This window comes from Triticum urartu, chromosome 5A (genome assembly GCF_056163025.1).
Source record: "Triticum urartu cultivar PI428250 chromosome 5A, HENAU_Tu73, whole genome shotgun sequence".
NCBI lineage: Eukaryota > Viridiplantae > Streptophyta > Magnoliopsida > Poales > Poaceae > Triticum > Triticum urartu.
This window is the reverse complement of record NC_141877.1, coordinates 523,044,967-523,065,772: the sequence shown is the minus strand read 5'-3', so window position 1 is coordinate 523,065,772 and position 20,806 is coordinate 523,044,967. Positions and strand designations below refer to the sequence as shown.

The window sequence follows — 20,806 nt, the reverse complement described above, 5'->3', positions numbered from 1 at the left end:
GGTTGCCATCACGCCTTGCCAGTCGAGGTTTCAGCTCACCACTGACCGGTTGCAGCATCCGCCCCGGGCCAATGCTAGATCTCGTTGCCGAGATTCACATCAGTTCACCACCGGCCTCTCGTGGTCATGAAGAATGGATGTAGCAAAAACCGTCGACACTAGTAGCAAAAACCCACACGATTGTAGCAAGAAACGTCGTCTCATCGTCGGGGGTTCGCAACTAAGTTGTAAATGAATGTAATAGATAATTCTTCGGTAGTAACAAAAAAAGTTGCCAGTAGTAGCTTTATTCCTCACCAAATGTAACATCTATACTCGCCGATTTCAGCAAAACGTGTAGCTCGTGGCCACCGTCGTCTTAGCTCCTCTGCATTTGTAACATCGACACCTATGTCCTCGGTGGTTGCAACTCCCATGTGAAAAGGGTTGCAGCTCTGCTTGAATGTGGATGTAGATTTTGCCGGGTACGGTTGTAAAAAGACGACTACAGTTTCGTCGGCTACAACTCTGGTTGCAACAAAAAATATGCCGGTCGTGGTCATCAACCTCGCATTCTAGCAAAATGTGTAGTCGGTTCCAAGAAATTGTGTTGCTAGTTTCGGAAAAGAATGTGGGTGGAAACATGTGGTTGGATCATGTCAAAAATTTATGCCCCCCCTGAAAAAGAGCTTGCAACCATGGCCTTGGAATGCTACACGCAGCCACACGAGTTCCAGCTACGAAGCCATCGGTTGCAACATTTGTGGATTGGTAGGGGAAAAGATCGTAGGCCGTGCCCATGGGGGGAGGGGCGGAGGAGGAGGTGGCCATGGCGGCGAGCATCAGGGAAGAGGAGGAGAGAGTGCGGCCATGTCGGTGAGCATCGGGGGAGAGGAGGAGGAGCGTGCTTGGGGGAGAGGAGTCCGACCAGAGGGAAAAAGAAGATAAGCAGGGGAGAAGGGATGTGTGTGAGCCCACAAGGACGTGTGGCGCCCTGGCATTGGTGGGTGTAGCATGGCGCCCTGGCATTGCTGGGTGTAGCGTGGCGCTACGCGACCAGACGAAGCTTTGGCGTTTCCCTAAATGATATGGTAATAATTTTAGACCAAAGGGAAAAAGAAGATAAGCAGGGGAGAAGGGATGTGCGTGGGGCGCAAGGACGCGTGGCTCTTTGGCATTGGTGGGTGTGGCGTGGCGCCTTAGTATTGGTGGGTGTGGCGTGGCGCATGGGAGAGAGCTAGGCGACCGGACGAAGCTTCGACGTTTCCCTAAATGATAATGGTAATAATTTTAGACCCTTTCCATTCCACAAAAAAAATCCACATTTCTCCTTCGTGGTCTGAAAAATGAAAGCGCCTCCCCTTCCCACCAAGCCCCCAAACTCCCACTTCGCCTTCTCTCCTACGGTTTCTCGCCTCGCACCACCCAGCCACCCCAGTCTCCCCAGCGATCGGATCAATGGCGGATGCGGCAGCGGCGACACCGGAGAAGGCTCACGTTGAGGAGCTCCGATGGCGTGGAGTTTGTGGTGGAGGAGACGGTGGCGATGGAGTTGCAGACCATCAAGCACATGGTCGAGGACTACTGCATCGACAACATCACCCCCTCTCCAACGTCAAAGCCAAGATCCTCGCCATGGTCATCAAGTACTGCAAGCAGCACGTCCAGAAGCGCGGAGCCGAAGCCACAAACTCCATCGCCAAGGCCTCCGAGTAGGACCTCAAGACCTTTGACAAGGAGTTCGTCGACGTCAAACATCACATCCTCTTCGACCTCATCTTGGTGATATTTCCATCCAACCCTCCCCGTGGTGCTCCTTCTAGTTAGTACTACTTGTCGAGGGCTCTTGTTCCTGCTCTTTAGATGCGGTTTTGTTGTGATTTTGAACGGTTGGTACCCCAGATTTGTTCTTCACGTGCTCGTGATTTTGGGTTTTAGGGTTTCATGGCATTGTTGGGTTGGGAACTGGGCAGTACTATATACTCTCGCAGGTACTCTGATATGTATTGTAGGTTCATTGCAGGTATTCTGCAAAATATTGGAATGGTTCATTAATTTTTAAAATAAATAAAATGGGGATGTTGTCGACCTATATGTTTTTTTATGTTTTCTTTATGGGTTATTTGCCATCGTATTTACATGGTTATGTGATCCTAGGTGTTTGTAATCTCAATGGGATGAAACAACTATTATATGTTATTTGATGATAGGGTCATTTACATTTGTGCCCCTAACTCGAACCCACTACTCATATTTGCCCCTAATTTCGAAGCATGCTCAAATTTGCCCCTCTTTCATTAGTTGCACTTACAAAAATGTCCTTATGTGCCGTTTCCGTCCAGTCAAAGGGCTTTGACCGTTTTCCTGACGTTGGCTGGACATTTTTGCCCCTCTCTGCACATGCAACTTACATGTGGGACCAACGTAAAAAAATCTCTCTTATCCCCTCTCTCTGACTTACACATGGACCGCAAACAAAATTAGTACAAAATAAAAAAACACTCTCCTCTCATAATCGCCCCCCTCTCTCTCAACTTGACATGTGGGCCATGGGACCCAGGGTCAACTGGTCCACGCATTCGCGGCCGTGAGCGGCTGCGCTCGCCGGCGACTCGCCGGAGGGGGCCGTACAACCGCGGGAGGAGGTCGCGAGGCACACGATCTGTGCGATGCGCTAAGCACGCTGAGCGCGGCAGGAGTAAATGGGCGCGCGCATGGCCGATCAGTCGAGGTCCGTCATGGCGGTCGGCTTCGGGCAGGTGGCTCCGGCCACAGAATCGAGCGGGAGAAGACCGTAGTAGGTGCGTGACCCTTCGGCGACGATGACACAGAGGTCGGGTAGCTCAATGGTGGCCCGGCGCGGCCGGATTTAGGAGGGGAAGAGCGACGGTCGTGGCGGAGTTCGCGGTCCCGCGCATCGTCAACGGGCGGCCCCAGGCTCGATTGACTGCGTAGGGCGGAGGATAGGCGACCGAAGGAGCTCATGGACATGCTCATCCTGCTCGATCTGGACTCGCGCCGCGGTGGCTAGTGACGTCAACGTCGACAGAAGCTCTCAGGCGCTCTCAGCCAATAGCTTCGACATTAGCAATGATGATAGTTGTGGGCGGTGGCTCCAACCCCTTCGCCAGACCAGTCCGAGCATGCCTCTCTGGTCCTCACGAGCAGGCGCGCTGCCCTCGCCGGCGCCGGCCATCGGCCGAGCCGCACCATGGCCATGTGTGGACCAGCGTTGACCCTGGCATGTGGGCCTCCTGTGGCCCACATGTCAGGCAGAGAGAGGGAGAGAGTTTTTTTTATTTATTCTTTTATGTTGGCTGGGGGCCAGTTGTAAGCGAGTCAGGGGGTGAGAGAGTTTTCTTGTTTTCCTGAGCCGGTCCCACGTGTAAGTGGCATGGGCATATAGGGGCAAAAACGTCCAGCAAATGTTAAGAAAACAGTCAAAGACCTTTGACTGGAAGGAAACGGCACGGAAGGGCAATTCTATAAGTGCAACTGACGGCGGAGGGGCAAATTTGAGCATGCTTGGAAATTAGGGGCAAATCTGAGTAGTGGGTTTGAATGAGGGGCACAAATGTAAATGTCCCTTGATGATATTGGTGAAAGTGCATTGCCTTACTTGCTAATATGTTTACTGAGTTAACTTGCATTGCTCCTTTCTGTATATTATATTTACTTGAGAAGAGTTACTTTGATAACATTTGACTATTTGCATTTCGTCCTTTGTTGGAAATCTAAACTATCTGACTTGCATTTTATTATTAGATTGGCGGATTATCTATAGAAATGGTCAGCAATACTGTAAGATATCAACATGGTTTGATTGTTTCTTTGTGATGGTCTTTCGGAGTGCTTTGACGTCATTACCATTCTATGCTTGTTGCATGACCAATCAAGAATGCTATTCTAGGATGCATCTGTGTTCTACTATTCGGTATCTTTATCCCATCAGATTGTAAGGCATGTGATCTTTCTTTGTTGCTTTGTGGTGTCTTTAGTCCGGATAATATTCTGCACACATGAGGATGATCTTTTGGTGTTTAGCTTTGTAGTATATGTCTCATTGTTTAATAGTATATTCTTTTGCACGTGATATAATATGCATTTCTTTACTACTCCTAGTTGGTAGGTTTGTTGCTGTAAATAGCTGTTTTGGGTTATCCTGTTGCTTGAGTAATTCATCTGCACTACATTGGAATCCATCTATGTGCAAAGCTTGTATAGTATTGTTTCAGTGTCATGTAAGACAACTCACCTTCAGACTGTACTATATGTATTGATATTGTCTTGGTTAAGTATGGAATTTTGCTCCCTCATCATGCTATATTGCTACTGTTTTGCTTAATATGAACTTCTGCTCGCTCATCATTTGCATTTTTACTACTATTTTGTTGAATTACGAAGTTCTGCTCCTTCACTATGTGAGTGATGCAATTATATCTTGTTTATGTTGCTCCTGTTTCTTATTTGTTTCGTCTCTTTTGTGTAAGTATGATACCTGACCATCATGCTTGTTGAATTACGAAGTTATGCTCCTTCACTATGTGAGTGATGCAATTATATCTTGTTTATGTTGCTCCTATTTCTTATCTGTTTCGTCTCTTTTATGTAAGTATGATACCTGACCATCATGCTTGTATTTTCCTTGACAGGTTGCAAACTACCTGGACATCAAGGGGTTGTTTGATCTGACCTGCCAGAAAGTCACTGACATTATAAAGGGGATGACTCCAAAGGAGATCCGCAAGACCTTCAACATCAAGAACGACTTCACCAAAGAGGAAGGGGATGAACTCCGGAGGAAGAACCAGTGGGCCTTAGAATGAAGGTCGAGGGGGAACAACTAAAGAAACAACTATCTCGTAATGCGAATGACCGACAATGATAGAAACCCAACTTTGTTAATGCTTGGGAGCAGCCGTTAACCATTTGTGATTCGAAACTATGCTAGTAGCACTGTTCAAGATATCTTTCGATATTCCGATAAATCGGCCGATTTATCGCTTACCTTTGTCCGACCGATAAGATTTATCGGCCGATAAATCAGCCGATATGGCGATAAATCGGCCGATATGCCGATAAACTGGCCGATTTACCCCTTATCATGGGTCAACCGATAAGTTCCCCATAAGCGATATCCCCAACATTGGCTAGTAGTAAACCGTAAGTACATTGGTCTGGTTCTGGTTGATCTGGGAGGTTTACCATCTGGCGGGCTCCGTTATCTTTATGTTGGTGGTATTTTCCTACACCCTTGAACTTGGTTATGAGTTTGGTACTGGTTGTTGGTTATTCTGCAACTACTGCCAGGTCTAATCTATCGTTTTGCATGCCTATGATGCATTGAGATTCTTCCTCTACATGTGCTTCGAGTTTGACTTGTGAATTCTTGTTGTTATGAAGTTTTGGAGCTCCAGGTGAGCTATCACCATAGGTTCATGTTCAACCCTGGCATCCCGGGAGCTACCTCTGCATGTGCTCACAAGCTTTCCTTCTGCCTTGTTTGGTGGTGTGCAGTGCAATTTGCACATCACCCTATTTGATATGTCAACCCTAGCATCCCAAGGTAACTCTAACACAGATCACCAAATCGCCTGCAAAAGTCCACAACGAACACTCACTTTTGGCCATCCAACTATGATCATCAAATTGGTCAAGACCAGTCTGAAATCCCCCAAACAAATTGAGGTGATGTTTGTGGGTGTTCGGATGTCCGTAATGCAGGACTCCATTTTTTCCGTGTTTCATCCATCCTCATATGCTCTGTATCCATGCTACCCGACTCCGACATCACTGTTGTACCACCCGGCACCGTCGAAGACTTGTCGAACCTCCTCCTCTCCATCCAGGCGTTGCCCGGTTTTTCCTACGCCTTTGTTCCACCCTGAAATCAGCCGCAGCCATGGTATCCTCCCCCCTTGCCAACGCCGCTCATGGCAGATACTACACCCGACAAGTGTTTGGTCAAATGCTATTGCCAAAGCGTTCTTGTTGTTTACTTTGAAGCAAACATGATGGATTCAACCGAGTAATACTTCTACGTCGAGTTCATGGATTCGTCTTCGTCGGACGAGGATGAAGATGATGATGAAACATCGATGACGAGGGTGATTCCTGAAGATGCGTAATGTGTGTTAGAGAATGTTGTCAACTACAATGGTTCAACAAAGGGACATTGAGTGTTGAATCGACAGATCACACGAGGCCATATTATGTTTTACTATGACTACTTTGCCCCCAATGCGTTGTTCAGACCCTATTTCTATCGCGATTTTAGATGCGAAAACATGTGTTCGAACACATATAGCAAGGTGTCAGGGCCTATGTTTATTACATCAAGATGAAGAGCATGTCATCTAAAACATTGGGTTCTCTGGTTATCAGAAGTGCACGCTTTCTATGAGGCTGCTTGCCTATGGCACGATCGTAGATTCGTGGGATGAGTACCTTCGAATGGCTGAAAGCACATGCCTCGATTGTATGGTAAGATTTGCTACTGTAGTGGCCATGGTGTTTGAAGCGAAGTACTTGAGAGAACCAATGCTGCAAATAGATCATGGCACTTGGAGAATCAAGAGGGTTTCTAGGCATTCTCAGATTCTTGTATTGCATGCACCGAAAATGAAAGAGTCGACCATATGCTCAACAGGGGCAATACTAAGGCCATTGCAGAAAGCCCACCATCTTTCCTGAAGCATTTGCATCGCAAGACTTCTATATTTGACTCTCTTTCTTTTGCATGTCTGAGTCCCACAATAACATCAACGTGATGCGGCGGCCTCCATAGTTTGAAGTTGTGGGCGAGGAAAGCTCCTGTGTGCAACCATATCATCAATGGTCATGATTACAACACGGTACTATCTTTGTGATGCTATCTATCCTCCATGGGTGACCTTTTCAATACTATCTCTGAGCCAAGTGGTAATAAAAAAATTCACTTACCCCAAAACATGAAGGTGCTAGAAAGTATGTGGGTAGGGCATTTGGAGTGCTCCAGACTTGTTATGCAGTTTTTCAAGGACCAGCTAAACTATGGTATCCAGAGACATTGTGGGAGGTGATGACAACTTGTGTGATCTTGCACAACATGATTGTGGGGGATGAGAGTGAGGGAGTTCACCAAACTCTTGAATTTCAAGAGACAGATGATCTTATCCAACTTCCAGAGCATAATTTGACAACGTCTGAGGATTTTCTCTAAACGCATCAACAGATTTGCCATCTAGGAACTCATGAGCAGCTTCAGAATGATCTAGTTGAGAATATGTGGTAATAAGTTAAAATCCAATTGAAACTTATTTCAAAACTTTATGTTTGAATTATAATATTTATATTTGAATTATTGTTGCATTGGAATATTTATCTTTTAGTTATCAAAGAAGAATTGTTCTATTTACCATTCATTACTGAAAGGATCGATATGGTTGACTGGGAGGGGATGAATAGGCAACTACCAATTTTTAGCTTTTCTTAATAAATTAGGTTTAGAAACAAATAGGTTGTCTAGATATGCAACTAGGTGAACAACCTATATGATGCTAACAACAACCACAAGACAAGCAAGCAAAGGATACAACGCAATAATAGCTTGCACAAAGTGGAGTCGGTGAAGACGAGGATGTGTTACCGAAGTTCCTTCCCTTTAGGGGGAAGTACGTCTCCATTGGATATGTGTGGAGGCACAATGCTCCCCCAAGAAGCCACTAGGGCCACCGTATTCTCCTCACGCCCTCGCACAATGCAACAAGTCGTGATTCCAATAGTGGTGCCCTTGAAGGTGGTGACGTAACCTTTACAAACAAGGTTGGGGCAATCACCACAACTTAATTGGAGGCTCCCAACACCACCACGAAGCTTCACCATAATGGATTGTGGCTCGGAGGTGACCTCTTCTGTCTAGGGTGCCCAAAAACCCAAGAGTAACAACATCAACAAGGGATTAGTGGGGGGAATCAAATTTCCCTCGACGGAAGTGTAGATCAGGGCCCTCTCAAGAAAACCCTAGAGAATCAACAAGTTTTGTTGTCTAGGGAGAGAGATCGAGCGAAAATGAACTTAGGGGTAACACTGGAGCTTGGCGGAAAAGAGGTAGGTCTTCTTGAGGAAGAAGACCTCCTTATATAGTGGGGGAACAAATCCAACCGTTTTCTGCCCACAAGTCATGCACAAGTGGTACTACTGCCATGCACGGTAGTTCCAGTCAATGAGTGCAACTCACAGAGTCACGGACGCGGTAGTGCCACCGGAACGGTACCACCGCTCTCACCAGCGGTACTTCCACTTAGTGTTGCAAACTGAGGTGGAACTACAGAAGTAGATTCAGGTAGTGCGGCAGTACCGCACAATGCGGTACTACTGTTGTCCACTGTCGCTCTACTTCCGCTAGAGTGGAACGAGGTTACAAAAGCCCAGAACTAAGCGGTACTGCGAGCAGAGGTAGATGTTGGTAGTACCGCACAAGCGGTACTGCCGCTCTAAAGCAATGGTACTACCGCTTAGCCCTCTAGGGTTCATGGATCTGCGGTAGTGGGGTAGTAGTACGAGCCACAGTACCCGCACAAGTGGTACTACCGCTCACGACTACCGCCCTATTACCACTGATTTACAGAACGCCTAAAACAAGCGGAAGTGCCTAAAGTACTGGAGTGCGGCAGCACCACCAGAGCGGTACTACCGCTCCCCAGCGCGGTACTGCCGCTTGGATGCTTCTATTAAGCCCAATCAGAAGACAGATGGTGCTCCAAGTTGCCAAGAAGGAAAGAGGGTGCGAAGGTGAATGTGTACGTGTTGATTCCACCCTAACCTTTCCAAATGTGGATGCCCCTTAATAGTACGGATTTCCTACGACTCAAATCCACCAAAAAGAAAACGCCAGAAAATAGATGTCTTCACTCTTAATTACTGAGGGGAAACAAACCATCTCGAGCCATGTAATAATCTCTGAAAAACTCAATGCACACTGTTAGTCCGCAAAACACATTGTCATCAATCACGAAAACCACTAAGGAGAAATATGCCCTAACAATTACTCTGGGCATAGTGAAAAATTAGCGGGCTGACATTTGATGACCACAGTTGGAAGGTCCGGCGTTTGGTGATTCGCGTTGGAGTTGCCCTTAAGTTTTGTTCCTGCATGTTCAAGTGGTTACATGTTCCCATCTTTTACGTTGATGGCTGATTTAACTTTATGTCCCTCTGTTTCAGAATACCCAACTAAACTATTTTGAGAGTAGTTTTATCTTTTTTGCGAGGGTAAGAGTAATTTATTGCCGTGAGACCGGGTACAGACCGTGTTGCACCGCATGATCAGCCACGCTCACTTACATTGTTGGTGCGTTCTTCTATGCTAGTGTAATATCTCGGTCTATATTTGCTATCACAGGACAATATCAATGTGGTGGTAGCACCATGATAATGACAACCTTTGATAGGATCATGATAATTACAACAACTTAGTCCCTTGTCATCTCATCGGAGATGAACAGGAAGAATATCTTGTGTTTTGATCGGTGTATGGGTTCCTCCAACTGAATTTTGAACGGCTTGTAGTTTTCACCAACTGAATCCTGTTTTTTAGCATTTCGAAGTCGGTCATTAAATACACAAAATTCTTTATTCTGATTCAGATGGAAGGAGATACATATTTTGAGTTTATCGAGAAACTTTGACACTTGAAAACTATGATCACATGGTTCAGGTTTTAGCCACAGACAACAATACGACAATAGCATTGTTAGATATCAGCTTTCTCTATATTCTTGGTCACACCAAGAATATATCATTTACTCTCAATATGCCCAAATCAAAAACTCACCCCACTGATGTGGATCTTTTGTGGGCGGCCTCTTCCGATGTGCAGTGGTGGATCTGGTGGCGACCATTGATACGTCTCCAACGTATCTATAATTTTTGATTGTTCCATGCTATTATATTATCAACCTTGGATGTTTTATTTGCATTTATATGCTATTTTATATGATTTTTGGGACTAACCTATTAACCTAGAGCCCAGTGCCAGTTTCTGTTTTTTCCTTGTTTTAGAGTATTGCAGAAAAGGAAAATCAAATGGAGTCCAATTGACCTGAAACTTCACGGAACTTATTTTTGGACCAGAAGAAGCCCATGGAGTATCAGAGATAGACCAGAAGAGTCCCGGGCTACCCACGAGGGTGGGGGGCACGCCCACCCCCCTGGGCGCGCCCCCCTGCCTCGTGGACAGCCCGGAGGTCCACCGACATACTTCTTCCTCCCATATATACCCATATACCCTAAAAACTTTGGGGAGCAGAATAGATTGGGAGTTCCGCCGCCAGAAGCCTCCGTAGCCACCGAAAACCAATCTAGACCCGTTCTGGCACCCTGCCGGAGGGGGAAATCCCTCTCCGATGGCCATCTTCATCCATCTTCATCATCCCGGTGCTCTCCATGACGAGGAGGGAGTAGTTCTCCGTCGGGGCTGAGGGTATGTACCAGTAGCTATGTGTTTGATCTCTCTCTCTCTCTCGTGTTCTTGAGGTGATACGATCTTGATGTATCGCGAGCTTTGCTATTATAGTTGGATCTTATGATGTTTCTCCCCCTCTACTCTCTTGTAATGGATTGAGTTTTCCCTTTGAAGTTATCTTATCGGATTGAGTCTTTAAGGATTTGAGAACACTTGATGTATGTCTTGCGTGGGATAACCGTGGTGACAATGGGTTATTCTATTGATTCACTTGATGTATGTTTTGGTGATCAACTTGCGGGTTCCGCCCTGAACCTATGCATAGGGGTTGGCACACGTTTTCATCTTGACTCTCCGGTAGAAACTTTGGGGCACTCTTTGAAGTGCTTTGTGTAGATGAATCTGAGATTGTGTGATGCATATCGTATAATCATGCCCACGGATACTTGAGGTGACATTGGAGTATCTAGGTGACATTAGGGTTTTGATTGATTTGTGTCTTAAGGTGTTATTCTAGTACGAACTCTAGGATAGATTGAATGGAAAGAATAGCTTCATGTTATTTTACTACGGACTCTTGAATAGATCGATCAGAAAGAATAACTTTGAGGTGGTTCCGTACCCTACCATAATCTCTTCGTTTGTTCTCCACTATTAGTGACTTTGGAGTGACTCTTTGTTGCATGTTGAGGGATAGTTATGTGATTCAATTATGTTATTATTGTTGAGAGAACTTGCACTAGTGAAAGTATGAACCCTAGGCCTTGTTTCAACCCATTGCAATACCGTTTGTGCTCACTTTTATCATTAGTTACCTTGCTGTTTTTATATTTTCAGATTACAAAAACCTTTATCTACCATCCATATACCACTTGTATCACCATCTCTTCACCGAACTAGTGCACCTATACAATTTACCATTGTATTGGGTGTGTTGGGGACACAAGAGACTCTTTGTTATTTGGTTGCAGGGTTGCTTGAGAGAGACCATCTTCATCCTACGCCTCCCACGGATTGATAAACCTTAGGTCATCCACTTGAGGGAAATTTGCTACTGTCCTACAAACCTCTGCACTTGGAGGCCCAACAACGTCTACAAGAAGAAGGTTGTGTAGTAGACATCAAGCTCTTTTCTGGCGCCGTTGCCGGGGAGGTTAGCGCTTGAAGGTATATCTTTAGATCTTGCAGTCGAATCTTTTTGGTTTCTTGTTTTAGCACTAGTTTAGTTTATAAAGGAAAACTAAAAATTGAATTAAGTTTACCTCATACGCTTCATCTTTTTAATATCTTTCGTGAGTATGGTGGGAAGGAAAATTGTGCCAAAGTGTTAGAAGAAGAATGTATTAAATTTTTTGGCACTAAATCTTTGAATGATGATCATGATTGCAATATTGTTAGTATGAATTCCTTGAATACCCATGATGCTAATGATATGCAAAGCTACAAGCTTGGGGAAGCTATGTTTGATGAAGATGATATTTTTTGTCCCCCAAGTTTTGATGAGAAAATTTATTATGATGAAAGCATGCCTGCTATTTATGATGATTATATTGATGAAAGTGGATTTGGAGAGGTCATGACTTTATTTTGTGATGAATCCACTATTCCAGAAGAGGTTCCAATTGATTATGAGAACAAAGTTGCTATCTATGATGATTATTGTGATGACTTGTATGCTATAAAGAATAATGATATCCATAAAACTTTTCATAATGATTTTAGTTTTCAATTGGATTATGCCTCACATGATAATTATTTTGTTGAGTTTGCTCCCGCTATTATTCATGAGAAGAATTTTGCTTGTGTGGAGAGTAATACAATTTCTATGCTTGTAGATCATGAAAAGAATGCTTTAGGTGCTGGTTATATTGTTGAATTCATTCATGATGCTACTGAAAATTATTATGAGGGAGGAACATATGCTTGTAGGAATTGCAATAATATCAAGTTTCCTCTCTGTGTGCTTAAAGTTTTGAAGTTATGCTTGTTTTACCTTCCTATGCAAGTTGATTCTTGTTCCCACAAATTGTTTGCTCACAAAATCCCTATGCATAGGAAGTGGGTTAGGCTTAAATGTGCTTGTTATATTCTTCATGATGCTCTCTTTGTGATACAATTCTTATCTTTTATGTGAGCATCATTGAAATCATCATGCCTAGCTAGGGGCGTTAAACGTTAGCGCTTGTTGGGAAGAAACCCAATTTTATTTTTGTTCTTTGATTTTCTGCTCCTGCTTAGTAATAAATAATTCATATAGCCTCTGTTATGATTGTGTATTTTATGTTTTAATTAGTGTTTGTGCCAAGTAAATCTTTTAGGACCTTCTTGGGTGATTGTTATTTGATCTTGCTGTAAAAAACAGAAAGTATGCGCTCACGGGAATAATTTTCATTTCTTACCAGAGAGTGATAAAGTACCAATTACACTTGCAGTAGATTAATAAACAAATTTCCTAGGACTTACTAATTTATCAGGATTTTTTGAGTTACAGAAGTATTCGAATCCTACAGATTACTACAGACTATTCTGTTTTCGACAGATTCTGTTTTCTATGTGTTGTTTGCTTATTTTGATGAATCTATGAGTAGTATCGGAGGGTATGAACCATAGAGAAGTTGGAATACAGTAGATATTACACCAATGTGAATTTAGAATGAGTTCACAACAGTACCTAAGTGGTGATTTATTTTCTTATACTAACGGAGCTTACGAGTTTTCTGTTAAGTTTTGTGTTGTGAAGTTTTCAAGTTTTGGGTAAAGATTTGATGGACTATGGAATAAGGAGTGGCAAGAGCCTAAGCTTGGGGATGACCAAGGCACCCCAAGGTAATATTCAAGGACAACCAAAAGCCTAAGCTTGGGGATGCCCCGGAAGGCATCCCCTCTTTCGTCTTCGTTCATCGGTAACTTTACTTGGAGCTATATTTTTATTTACCATATGATATGTGTTTTGCTTGGAGCGTCATTTTATTTTATTTAGTTTTGCTTGATGTTTGAATAAATACCAACATCTGAAATTCTTAAATGTTAGAGAGTCTTCACACAGTTGCATAATTATTCAACTACTCATTGATCTTCACTTGTATCTTGTGGAGTAGTTTGTCATTTGCTCTAGTGCTTCACTTATATCCTTTTAGAGCATGGTGGTGGTTTTATTTTATAGAAATAGATGAACTCTCATGCGTCACTTATATTATTTTGAGAGTCCTAAACAACATGGTAATTTGCTTTGGTTATGAATTTAGTCCTAATATGATGGGCATCCAAGAGGGATATAATAAAAACTTTCATATAAAGTGCATTGAATACTATGAGAAGTTTGATACTTGATAATTGTTTTGAGATATGGAGATGGTGATATTAGAGTCATGCTAGTTGAGTAGTTGTGAATTTGAGAAATACTTGCGTTAAAGTTTGTGATTCTCGTAGCATGCACGTATGGTGAACCGTTATGTGATGAAGTCGGAGCATGATTTATTTATTAATTGTCTTCGTTATGAGTGGCGGTCGAGGACGAGCGATGGTCTTTTCCTACCAATCTATCCCCTTAGGAGCATGCGCGTAGTACTTTGTTTTGATAACTAATAGATTTTTGCAATAAGTATGTGAGTTCTTTATGACTAATGTTGAGTCCATGGATTATGCCCACTCTCACCCTTCCACCATTGCTAGCCTCTCTAGTACCGCGCAACTTTCGCCGGTACCATAAACCCACCATATATCTTCCTCAAAACAACCACCATACCTACCTATTATGGCATTTCCATAACCATTCTGAGATATTGCCATGCAACTTTCCACCGTTCCGTTATTATGACACGCTTTATCATTGTCATATTGCTTTGCATGATCATGTAGTTGACATCGTATTTGTGGCAAAGCCACCGTTCATAATTCTTCCATACATGTCACTCTTGAGTCATTGCACATCCCGGTACACCGTCGGAGGCATTCATATAGAGTCATATCTTGTTCTAAGAATTGAGTTGTAATTCTTGAGTTGTAAGTAAATAAAAGTGTGATGATCTTCATTATTAGAGCATTGTCCCAAGTGAGGAAAGGATGATGGAGACCATGATTCCCCCACAAGTCGGGATGAGACTCCGGACGAAAATAAATAAATAAATAAAAGAGGCCAAAGAAGCCCAAATAAAAAAAGAGGCCATAAAAAAAGAGAAAGGCCCAAATAAAAAAATGAGAGAAAAAGAGAGAAGGGACAATGCTACTATCCTTTTACCACACTTGTGCTTCAAAGTAGCACCATGATCTTCATGATAGAGAGTCTCCTATGTTGTCACTTTCATATACTAGTGGGAATCTTACATTATAGAACTTGGCTTGTATATTCCAATGATGGGCTTCCTCAAAATGCCCTAGGTCTTCGTGAGCAAGCGAGTTGGATGCACACCCACTTAGTTCCTTTTGTTGAGCTTTCATATACTTATAGCTCTAGTGCATCTGTTGCATGGCAATCCCTACTCACTCACATTGATATTTATTAATGGGCATCTCCATAGACCGTTTGAAAGAACATGCGGTGCCCCCATGTTTGGTTTTGGTAATTGATGACAATCTCTATGGACTAATGGATGCCTTGAGTTATATTTGAAGGTTTTTGTCCATAGGCTTTTCTTGGAGTACATGTGTTGGTTTCAAGGAGAGTTTGTGTCGACCAAGGTGCTATTCAAGGAATTACCTAAAGATTGGTCTTGTGAGAGGTTGATCAAGACTAAGTCAAAGAGTGAATCAAGTTGACCGACCCACAAAGCGTAGAAGATGTACCGAGAGGGATCAAGTGATCCCATGGTATGGTAAGCATTGTCAATTACGCTTCGTGTACTAACCCATGGTCTTCGTGAGGATTCTTTGTGGGGTTAGGTTGCGGTGTGCAAGTTCAAGTGGAGCATCACGAAGAGATCAAATGCTTGAAGCTTGCCGTCCTTTGTGGTGACAATGGACTTGTGAAGATGTGCGGAAGAGTGGCTCACCCATAGTGGAGTATGGGGGGAGCAATCAACTAGTCTTCATCAAGTCAACCCAATCAAGAAAGGTGGTCCAACTTGAGGGAGTCAAGATCGTCTTCATCTAGCTCAAGTGGACCATGTGCAAAGCAAAGGTTTGCCCTTGATAGGTTTTCTATTTTACCGGTCTCATGATGGTAGTTGGGAGACTGGGTTATAGGATCGATTGCCGTACTATCAAGGGGGGCTCTCGATGAGTAGCTTGATCGTATCGTTCGCTGAGAGCTCAAACCATTTCATCCTTGCATCATCTTTCTTGGTTCTTGTTTGGTTCTCTTTGAGAGTCTTAGAGCTTTTGGTCATCTTGATGACAAGCTTGAGTTCATCGAAAACGGAGTTCGCTTGCATACTCTATGATGTTTTCGTTGTTGGAGGTTTTGCCGGTTCTTCTCGGTTGGAGGTTTCACTCCTCTATTTGTTGGCATACCTCCCCTGCCTCTTCTTACTATAACCAGTCGTTGTTTTGATGCTACTCGTCGTCTTGTTTCCAACAAGCTTGAGTTTGCTCAATTCGGAGCTCATATGCAGAAGTTATGGCAGTTCTTGTTCTCTTGAGTGTGGTTTTGTCAGGGTCCGCGTTGGAAAGGTTTGGGTGGATTCATCACGTACACGTCTCCTTATTTTCCCCTCCTTCTTCCTTGGAGCTTCCTTCGTTTTCTTGCCTCCGTTGGTTGCGGTAGTACTGCTCCCAGGAAAGCGGTAGTACCGTAGGCATCAACGGCAGTACCGTGCAGTGGCACGGTAGTACCGCAGGTGCCCACGGTAGTACCGCTCCCCTGGAGCCGCACTACCGCTGCCCACCAGGCTAGTGCCGCCCCTTTGCGATAGTAGGAGCGGATGTAATTTTTTACATCCGCACCTACCGTGGTAGTACCGCTTTCGTCGTGCGGTAGTACCGCGCTATGCGGTCAGGCAGTAGTACCGCCCCTCGGCAGTACTACTGTGTCGGGTTTTTGCTACTTCCGTTTCTTTGCGGAAGTAGGCACGGAAGTTTCCCTTTTCCCCTGGCTGGGACTTTTGCCTCGCGGTAGTACCGCATGGGGGGCGCGGTAGTACTGCGCGTGCGGAAGTTCCACCCCCAGCTCCCGTGCGTCTGTTTATCGGTTCTGTGCTGGGGTTGCGGCAGTACCATGGGTCGGTACGGTAGTACCGCATAGCCGTGCGGTAGTACCGCTTGGATGCAAGCAGTAGTACCGCGCGGCCTTGCGGTAGTACCGCTGGCCGCGGGCTGGTTGGTGGGTAACGGTTGGATTTTTCCCCACCTATAAAAGGGGGTCTTCTTCCCCATTGAACCTTATCCTTTTGAGCTCGTGTTCTTCCCCCATTGTTGACCTTCTTCGAGCTTGCTAAATCTCAATCCCTCCATGGTTTCTTGCTAGTTTTTGAGGGAAAAGAGAAAGGAGATCTAGATCCACATTTCCACCAATCACTTTCTCCTCTATGTGAGGGGAACCCCTTGGATCTAGATCTTGGAGTTCTTGGTGTTCTCCTTCTTGTTCTTCCTCTCATTTTCCTCCCTAGCATTAGTTGCTTCGGTGGGATTTGAGAGAGAAGGACTTGGGCACTTCGTGTGCCCTTGCCATTGCATTTGGTGCATCGGTTTGAGTTCTCCATGATGATACGTGGAAGTTACAAGTTGAGAAGCTTATTACTCTTGGGTGCTTGGTACCCTTGAGCTTGTTCCTCTTGGGTGCTTGGGCGCCCTAGACGGTTGTTGGTGTTCGGAGCTCAATCATTGTGGTGTAAAGCTCCGGGCAAGTGTCGGGGTCTCCAATTAGGTTGTGGAGATCGCCCCGAGCAATTTGACGGGTTTCGATGACCGCCCCCAAGGGTTGCCAAAGTGTACGGGTTCGATGACCGCCCCCAAGGGTTGCCATTTGTACGGGTTCGGTGACCGCCCTCAAGGGTCCCTTAGTGGAATCACGACATCTTGCATTGTGCGAGGGCGTGAGGAGATTACGGTGGCCCTAGTGGCTTCTTGGGGAGCATTGTGCCTCCACACCGCTCCAAACGGAGATTAGCATCCGCAAGGGTGTGAACTTCGGGATACATCATCGTCTCCGCGTGCCTTGGTTATCTCTTACCCGAGCCCTTTACTTATGCACTTTACTTTGTGATAGCCATATTGTTTCTTGTCATATATCTTGCTATCACCTAAGTAGTTTATCTTGCTTAGCATAAGTTGTTGGTGCACATAGGTGAGCCTAGTTGTTTTAGGTTTTGTGCTTGACAAATTAACCGTTAGGTTTATTCCGCATTTGTTCAAGCCTAAACCGTAATTATTTTAAAGCGCCTATTCACCCCCCCTCTAGGCGACATCCACGATCTTTCACCGTTGATACGCCTAGTTGATGTGAGACTATCTTCTCCCTTTTTGTCTTCTCCACAACCACCATTCTATTCCACATATAGTGCTATGTCCATGGCTCACGCTCATGTATTGCGTGAAAATTGAAAAAGTTTGAGAACACCAAAAGTATGAAATAATTGCTTGGCTTGTCATCGGGGTTGTGCGTGATTTAAATATTTTGTGTGGTGAAGATAGAGCATAGCCAGACTATATGATTTTGTAGGGATAGCTTTCTTTGGCCATGTTATTTTGAGAAGACATTATTACTTGGTTAGTATGCTTGAAGTATTATTATTTTTATGTCAATATTAAACTTTTGTCTTGAATCTTATGGATCTGAACATTCATGCCAAAATGAAGAGAATTACTTAGAGAAATATGTTAGGTAGCATTCCACATCAAATTTTTTGTTTTTATCATTTACCTACTCGAGGACGAGGAGGAATTAAGCTTGGGGATGCTGATACGTCTCCAACGTATCTATATTTTTTGATTGTTCCATGCTATTATATTATCAACCTTGGATGTTTTATATGCATTTATATGCTATTTTATATGGTTTTTGGGACTAACCTATTAACCTAGAACCCAGTGCCAGTTTCTGTTTTTTCCTTGTTTTAGAGTATCACAGAAAAGGAAAATCAAACGGAGTCCAATTGACCTGAAACTTCACGGAACTTATTTTTGGACCAGAAGAAGCCCACGGAGTATCGGAGATGGACCAGAAGAGTCCCGGGCTGCCCATGAGGGTGGGGGGAGCGCCCACCCCCCTGGGCGCGCCCCCTGCCTCGTGGACAGCCCGGAGGTCCACCGACGTACTTCTTCCTCCCATATATACCCATATACCCTAAAAACTTCGGGGAGCAGAATAGATCGGGAGTTCCGCTGCCAGAAGCCTCCGTAGCCACCGAAAACCAATCTAGACCCGTTCCGGCACCCTGCCGGAGGGGGAAATCCCTCTCCGGTGGCCATCTTCATCATCCCGGTGCTCTCCATGACGAGGAGGGAGTAGTTCTCCCTCGGGGCTGAGGGTATGTACCAGTAGCTATGTGTTTGATCTCTCTTTCTCTCACTCTCGTGTTCTTGAGGTGATACGATCTTGATGTATCGTGAGCTTTGCTATTTTAGTTGGTGTTGAGGCATATCTCTCTCGAGGTAGTTTTGGTGATTGATGACAACATGTTTGTGGACTAATCATGTGCTTTGAGTAGTTGACAGATTCATCCTTGGCACGAGACGTTTTCTTCCCTTCGGAGTGTCATTCAAGACGGTGTAGCTCTTTCGCTTCTCTTTTGGTGGACTAGTTTCGTAGAGTGCACCGTACTATCAAGAGGGGGTCCGCTGGGGTATTGCATGGGTGGAATCAACACATACACGTCAGCTTCTCACCCTCTGAGCTCTTCCACTTCATTGGAGAGATCTCCTCTCTCTTCTATGTCCTGTCTGGGTTCCAGCGGTAGTACCACGCAACCCAGCGGTAGTACCGTTGAGGAGTCACAAGCGGCAGTACCGCTCCGCAGCGGTAGTACCGCCCGTGACTCCACATCAGTACTACCGCTGGCCTGCCTGGCACCACCGCCTCGTCCTCAGCCTCGATGGAGAGATCCTCTCTCTCTCTTCTGTGTCCTAGCGGTAGTACCGCACTACCAGCGGTAGTACCGCCGAAGGGTCACAAGCGGTAGTATCGCTCCGCAGTGGTAGTACCGCCTGTGACCCCGTTGCTGTACTACCGCGGGGCTGTCTGGCTCCTACCGCCTCAACTCGAGGGCTCTTTTTCTCGTGTCGGGTTTTGCAGCACTAGTTGCGGTTGTAGGGACGGTAGTACCGTTTCGGAGCGGTAGTACCGCCCTTACCACCGCGGTAGTACCGTGCTGGCTCCAGATCCCTGCAGCTCTTCTCTGAGCGGCAGTACCGCTCGCTGGAGCGGCAGTACCGCTGGCTCAGCGGTAGTACCGCCCCCATTAGCGGTACTACCGCCCTGTGCGGGGCTGGTTGGTGGGGCAACGGTTGGATTGTTGCCCCCACTATAAAAGGGGGTCCCCTTCTTCTCCTTTGACCTACCTCTTCCCCCAAGCTCCATTAATGCTCAAGCTCCATTAAATGCTCCAAGCTCCATTTTCGCCCGATCTATCTCTCTAGCCAATCAAACTTGTTGATTTGCTCGGGAGTGGTTGAGAAGGCCCCGATCTACACTTCCACCAAGGGATTTTCGATTCCCCCACTCATCCCTAGCGGATCTTGTTACTCTTGGGTGTTTGAGCACCCTAGACGGTTGAGGTCACCATGGAGCCATAGTCCATTGTGGTGAAGCTTCGTGGTTGTGTTGGGAGCCTCCGATTAAGTTGTGGAGATTGCCCCAACCTTGTTTGTAAAGGTTCGATTGCCGCCTTCAAGGGCACCAATAGTGGAATCACGACATCTCGCATTGTGTGAGGGCGTGAGGAGAATATGGTGGCCCTAGTGGCTTCTTGGGGAGCATTGTGCCTCCACACCGCTCTAACGGAGACGTACTTCCCCTCAAAAGGAAGGAACTGCGGTAACACATCCTCGTCTTCACCGGATCCACTCTTGGTTATCTCTTACCTTTACTTGTGCAAACTCTTTAGTGTTACTTCTCTTGCTTGCTTGTATGCTTGTTGTTATTGCATCATATAGGTTGCTCACCTAGTTGCACATCTAGACAACCTACTTTGATGCAAAGTTTAATTTGGTAAAGAAAAGTTAAAAATTGGTAGTTGCCTATTCACCCCCCCTCTAGTCAACCATATCGATCCTTTCAATTGGTATCAGAGCCTCGTCTCTTTATTAAGGACTTTACCGTCCAAAGAGTATGGTTGATACCGTAGACGATGTGGAGGAACACTCCGGTGTGAATCCGACCTCGTCTACGAGCGATGGGGGAACCTCGGTCTCTCATGAGGAGTTCAATGTGGCCTTGGAGACATTGAAAACCTCCATGACGACCGAGGTTGAAAGCATGTTTACTAGATTTCTTGAGGGGCTTAAACTATC

General features: G+C 45.1%; 1 pseudogene; it reads left to right on the top strand.

Moving 5' to 3' along the window:
* The first annotated feature begins 1,312 nt into the window (after positions 1-1,312).
* LOC125530175 (SKP1-like protein 1) lies at positions 1,313-4,965 on the top strand (annotated as a pseudogene).
* The last annotated feature ends 15,841 nt before the right edge of the window (positions 4,966-20,806 follow it).